Below are 7333 nucleotides of genomic sequence, written 5' to 3' on the forward strand. Positions count from 1 at the left end.
TGGCTTTCTCTTTGCAAACGGGCTAAGCACTCTAAGTGAAAGCGGTTCCAAGCTAGGAAGAGTATTTGAAACCGGGTTGCGCATTGTTATTATTTTGAGAAATTTTTATTGTTCTTTCATAATTTTTTTTTATATCTAAGCTGATTTAAAAGCGAAATGGGAGAAACAAAACGAAAAATATGCTAGCTTATGTATTTATCATACGTATATTTTTCTGTTTTGTTTTATCAGAATCGGGAAAATAAATGTAATCCTTAAGATTTTTGTTTTTGTTAGATTGACACGTGTTGTTAGGACGGAATTTTGTCAGCCACAACGCATCATCAGACACAACAATAGTATTGCGTGGTCATATGGAGACATTATGAAGACAAGCTTGGGTGAAGTGAGCAAATAAAAGAAACCAACCAATGGCTATCGTCGGCACAAATACGTCGCAAACGAAGAAGCCGTCATCTCAGACGGTTTTACTGCTTCACACAATCATACACATACACATACACACAAGCACACATAAACACACTCAGAACCTAAAATTAACCAATCAGCTCGCTACAATTTCGATAGCCCGGATGTAGTAGGAATGATCTCGTGTGTTAGACTCGCGGGGTTTTTTTTTTTAATAAAGAAGGGGGGGGGGCTTTTAAAAAATCTTTATCTTTTATTTTCTTATGTCTGTCCTTGTTACGTACGTAAGAAATTGATTTAACACTGACTGCTGGTTTATTTATTTATTTTTTCCAAAACTGTCGGTTTCAGAGAGTAAGTTGAATATAAAACCAAGACACTTATGGGATGGTTGGAGAATTCGTTGTTGAATAAAGTTGTTCAATACACCTGATCGATTTTGATGGTTGGCTTGTTTACTTTAGTGCTGATTTCTTCCAAAACCGACAAAAACAGAAATCTTGAAAGTAGATTATATTATCGCGCAACAGAGAAGGCATAATTGTCACTGCTAACCAGCTGCACAATAAATGTTTTTCAGTGACTAAATAAATGTTTTTTTCTGGTGCTTAACTAAGACGGTTTCAAATATTACTGGATGGTGTGTTAATTCACCCACAGGTGCCCTTCATCTGTCCAAATGAGCTAAAGAGGCCGGGTAGGGGAACTTATAAGTGGTCGGTCATCGTATATCACTGTTGAATATGTTATATACTAGACATACAAATAAAAAGGAAAGTTGTAAGTATAAAACTAAATTTACCATGCGTAGCCCGAGGACGGCGTTTGGCAGTAGGTCAACTAGATGATCGCCTAGGGTGCCAAAATCTGAGGACAACACAAAAATTCAAAGTAACTTGGATAAAATTCTAACAAAAATCTTAAAAACTTAAATTATAATAGAGAACAGAGGAGGCTGAATGATAGAGAGGGCTAAAGTGCGGAGACGGGAGGGCCTTGTGATGTTTTGATGCCCTGACACAAGATATGGCATAATTTCGTCAGATAACAGATTTACTAGGTGATATGCATAATCGTAAAACTATAGATACAGTGTGCACAAATTAACTGTAGATTTTCATTGCATTTTTCAGGAGGTGTAAAGAGGGTGATAGCCGAAGAAGGTGCGTATACTGTAGGGTTGAGCGGGTTATGCACATTGAAAGGTGAGAAGCGGCCACACATTTAGAACTGTTCAACGGTGCCTTGTATGCTAGGCCTTGTATGCTTTTATCAAACACACTTAAGACACACAATATAACTTACTGTGATCCTGTCAAGGGCCACGTTGCGCATTCCGGCAAACGGCTTATCATAAGGGTACAATGTAGAAGTTGAAGCAAATTATGTTTTCTCCTTTCTCTTAATTTGTTACAGCAAGTCTGAGCTTTCCTACTGATATACACAGCAGACATTCTTGTTTATCCCCAGATCTGTTTAAATCAGGCTGACCTATGATAAAAACGATTCCAGCAGTGATCATCCCGTCTTTTTTCCTTATATGTGGAATCCAGGAACGGCATTATCCAGTGTATTCATTTCTAAGATGGTAAAACACTCGTTGGATTGCAAGTCGCTAAACTCCACTAAAGCACGGCATATACTGCATTTAATTTCTGGTGGTGTGCATTCCAGCAGCCTTTAGAAATATATTTGGGCATTGGTAATTCTATTTTTGTATGCATGTGATTTTTATATTTGCTTAGTTTGAGAGCAAAGGACACTGTCCTAAATATGATTGAAGTGATGTAAATGTGTATGAGTGTTTGAGAGTGAATAAACATGTTATGTCAAGAACTATACTGGCTTTATCTTGCTGAACAAACAAATTCTACTCCTTGAATGCGGAGGTGAATTTTCATTTCGCATACGTTTCATTCACAAGGCAGATTGTCTGCAACTTGACGTAATCTTTTTTCTTCTTAGCTCATCTTCGCAAACAAAGACTTACGGGAAGGAATGTTCACTTCTGTTGCAGGGTTGCCGATTCGGGACAGACAGACTGCACGGGAAGGTAGGTTGATCAAGGCTGGACGTAGTATCCTTGATTTCCTTTCTTTTTCTTTTGTCTGCAAGGATGGTGCTGCGGGTGTCTTCAAAGGAGGCAGATGTCTGATGGACAAGCTTCATGGTCAGTAGCAAGAACAGCCCACTGGTGGTGACCAATGTGATAGGCGCCGTGAGAATTCTTTAGAGGGGTCCTTGTTCCCTTTTTTTGGTGCTCTTCTGTCACGGTGACCAGAAGAGAGTTCACTATACAGTGTGATCTGGCAAAATCGATGACCCTCTATCTTGGCAATGTGTCTGCGAGGCGTAGTGGTGCCTAACAAAATTGCTTCGATGCTGGTGACCTTCACCTACTCTAGGACCTTAACTTTAGTGACAGTCATTCGAATGGATGCTGAGGGTGATACGAAGGCAGCACTGATGGAATCGCTCCAAGAAGTCGTAGGTGGTGTCGATAGATGACCTAGATGGTCTTAGTCTTTGTCCCTGAGTAAGAGGCAGGTGCCTCATCTGGGACGTCACAGTCTGTGACTCCTTTGCCTCCCCCCTACATTCTGGATGCTGCGGTAAATGGGAGGATCACTGCTTCTATAACCGAACGGAAGAAAATCTATTAGTATCAAAGACCTATCAGTGAACTGTCTCTTCCAGCCTGTTACATCTGAGACATTTGGAAGGGCTAGGCCGCTAATAGCGAAGTTCTTGTCATCGTTGGCGGTACGCCTTTCCGAGGTGATCCCCGTGAGGGTGCTTGGCTGTTCTAATGCCTTAGCTTCGCCATCCCCCGTGATAATGCCATGAGCATGTTGACTTGCTTCAGTAGCTTCCACTGAATCTTGTGGTATGCGTCTAAGAGTTGAATTCATATCTTTCTTTCCTCTTTTCCTTCTTTCTTCTTGTTTTTCTTTTTTCGCTCATGTTTGTGTTTTTTCCGGTTTTGGATTTGCATTTTAATGTGGTCTTGTATTATATATGTGTCATATACATATGTGTTATGTATGTAATTTCTAAATTCAAATCTGAATTTTCATGGAATATTTATAAATTAAAATTGTACACATTAGATAATCCGTCAGGCTTAACCACACGACCAATTAAGAGGGATACAGAGTAATTTAATTTCTTGTTTGTCATTAAAACTGATTTGTTGTGTAAATTCAATTGTTTCAGTTTTGTGAAAAGCATGAATGTGACACATTTTTATTAACTTCGCCAATAAATTTAAATTTCTTAAAAAGATTATGGAAGTAATTTGGAGAAACATTAATTTCTGTCGAAAATGGGTCAAGGGGAGAGAACCGTTGTAGAATCTCTTCAAATTATTTTCAACACCATCAAACCCAAGAAAGTTGGAAGCTACTCGTGAAGCCTCTTCTTGCTCATTATTATGACATCGAATCGATCTCTTAATCATTTGTAACAATGTCTTATACGTGTGCTGTTGTGTATTGCTGGACTAGGGCTGGTCTCAAGTTCTCTTTTTAGAAAGACAAAATAAATAAATATAGACTTAGAGCAAACAATACAATTTTGAATTACGAAGTTTCTTGAGAATTTTCTTTTCTTTCCGTTTTTGATTGAAATAAAAAATTTCAATTTTCATTTATCCTTACAAATGAAATGAATAAACTTACAAAGACAGAGTCTCTAAAACAATACTCGCTTTTCATGCCTAGTGGTAATATGGTCAACAAAATTCACATCTGATGAGTGTGTTACCAATATTATTTGGCACAAGACAACGCATTCGGAAGAAGTTTATTTCATTAAATCGACACAGAGGTCTTGAATGATCGACCACAGAAAGATAAACGGTTATATTCTCAGCAGTATTTCAGCTAAACTATTCTACTTTAACTTCAAAATTATCATATATACGCGCTCACAAGTACGGAGTAAAATTAACATAATCCCCAGAAAAAAATATTTTCCCATTATAAAACTATGTGTTATAATTTTGCCAATGTTCCAAAGGAATTAAACATTTAAATACATTACCCTTAAAGAATGTATGAAAATGTATACCCTCATAGAGTCCATTATGTCTGGGAAGAAAGACGGAATGGTCTTGGCACGTCTTTGATCATATCTGTTCAATCAGATCCAACTCGGCACTAAACAACAGGTGACAAAGGGAACGAGACGAGGCAACCTACCATATATAAACTTAAGTATATACATACAGATGTGTTTGTTCCTGCATGACTGCTTGATGTCGGTTCCCTTTGACATCCCTGTAACTTAGCGGATCTTCCTTAATCCATTTTCTGTGACACATATTAGCTTTATCAGATGAAGATGGTGTACATAAAGGGCTATTGTTTGGAAGTATCCTGTCATAGAAACTTTCATGTCTGTGTCTTGGGAAGAGACCAAACCATTATCACGTTTTTTGACCTCAGATTAATTTGATTCTGAGAGATGTGGCCATTCTTTACCCCTAGTGAAGTCTTATCTAGCATGTATTTCCTATATACTTGGGTATTATATTTATTGCCAATCAGTTGCTTGGTGATGGCTGATCTCAGAATCTTGAACCTTACAGAGGAGGTGTCAAAAGATCGATGACAGGCGATATGTGATTCTTAAGAAGTTTCATTCATCTTGGTGAAACTGAGTTTCTAGAAGCACAATGGATATATTTGCATGCCTGACCCCCTCACCTAAATTTCTCCTATTTCCCATCATCTGTCTAACTGCAGTATTTTGTTACTGTAATTAAATGTGAGCAGAATGACATACTTCACCAGCTTTTCCTTGACAGCATGTACCATTCTCACCAAGTAGAACCATTTTGCTTGATATCTGTCCATCATTCTTAATACTGTCCTCTCTGCTTGTATTTTACATTGATCATCCTCTTGAATGGTAAGATTATTTTTCTGTCTCCACCACCTTCTTCGTCTCTCAATCTTTCCATGCACACTATGCCTGCTTCCCCACCATCCAATCCAATGTCATCTTTCTCTCATCCTTCTGCTGTCTGTCATTACTACCATTCTGATTCTCCCCACCCCCTACCTTTTTTTCTATACTGTCAGTCATCTCCTATTCTCCTTTACCCCCTTTCCATCTCATGTCTCATAGGTCACCCCATTCCATGTCCACCAGTTACTCTATCCACCCTTCAACCCTACCCAGTCTCTACAGTTGTCACCTACTCTTCCCTCTCTTCTTTATCATTTCTCAACACTTGTTCTTCATTCCTTATGTCCATCCTCTCATCCTAATACCATCTCTACCCATCTCTCACTTTCCCATGTATTCTTACTAACTCTATCCACTCTCATTCCCTCTTTTCCTGTCCCCACTCACTTCTACTCACCTCATACCTTTACAGTCCATCCTGACACCTTATCATTACTATTTCTATCTCTTTCTAGCCCCCCCCCATTCACTCTTGCCCTCTTTTCTACAATATGAAAAGCTGTATAGTTCCTCTACAGCAAGTAACCTGTTCTGTTCTGTCCCCTCTCTTCTCTCATACTTTAACCTCTCGTCCCCTAGCATAAGGCTGCCTTCCTCACTACTACAGCTCCATTCAATCAAAAGGGATCTTAATCTTGCAAACTGCATGGTGACTTCACAACTAGTGGTGCTATGAGGGAAACAAAAGGGCACCCAGTCCACACTGTGAAGGGGTTGGCATTAGAAAGGACATCCATGCCAAAGTAGACATTGGAGTATATTGCAGTCTGTTGGATTCTATCTGACTCTCCGCATGGAACACGGATGATAATTCACACACAGGTGTATGCTTTGTGTTGATCCTGTGCTTAGATGTGCAAATTGTGGATTTTTCTTTCCTGGAGGATCATTTTCCATGTTATGTTTCTGTGGATTTATTACAACGGAAAGTGAGATCCTCTTTTAAAAGTATTTTCCTCATGTTTAGGAGTAAAATGACATTTTTGAACATTTAAAAAAAATTTCACTTATTTTGCTTACTCTTAATCCAAACATGGATTCCTGCCCTGGAATTGTGGGAAGAAATCTTCACATTGGTGGTGCAGCACCAACAAGAACAAATATGATTACAAAAATACCCCAATAAAAAAACTTTAAAATCATTTTGAAAATATTAACAGGTTTGAAAAATAAAAATAAAATGGAAAAAAAAAGAAAATTAACAATACTGAAGAGAGAGAAGCAGACATGAAGAAAATGGTGAGAATTCTGGTTTCAGATTTTGGCTCAAAACCAGTGATTTCAGGGTGGGGTTATTTTGATTACATCAACCCCAGTGTATAACTGGTACTTATTTCATCGACCATGAAAGGATGAAAGGCAAAGTCAACCTTGGTGGAATTTGAACTCAGAACACGAAGATGGACGAAATGCCACCAGTAACAATTCTGTCAGTTTGTTGCCGTCAAATGGTGAGAAAATTGAGAGAAACATTTACAGTGAGGAGACAAGCAATATGTCTGACCATTCTTTCATTTTTATATAAATTTTGTTTTTATTTATCCCCACATATTTTATCCCTGCTCAATGTAAAGTTTTTCTCTATTAAATGTATGAATAAAGACAATATTTAGAATACATTTGAATAACACAAAAGAGTTGGAAAATCTTCATCTGCAGACCGACATGAAAACCTCCATTGAGAATCAAAGAGCTGCAGAGGAACAGTGGGTAATCAAAAGCATCAAAGAGAACCCAAAAGTGTTCTCTTATTATGCAAATAAGCATAGAACTGCTGTCTCACCCATTGGTCCATTGATCGATGATAACGGCATTCCCAGACACGGTGCTAAAGAAATGGCAGGAATACTGCAGAAACAATACTGCTCTGTCTTTAGTGATCCCACTGATATTGACGTAAGAGAAGCGAACGAAGTTGATTCCCAACATAAAATCTTGGACATAACCTTCA

This window comes from Octopus bimaculoides, chromosome 17, assembly GCF_001194135.2.
Source record: "Octopus bimaculoides isolate UCB-OBI-ISO-001 chromosome 17, ASM119413v2, whole genome shotgun sequence".
NCBI classification, from domain to species: domain Eukaryota; kingdom Metazoa; phylum Mollusca; class Cephalopoda; order Octopoda; family Octopodidae; genus Octopus; species Octopus bimaculoides.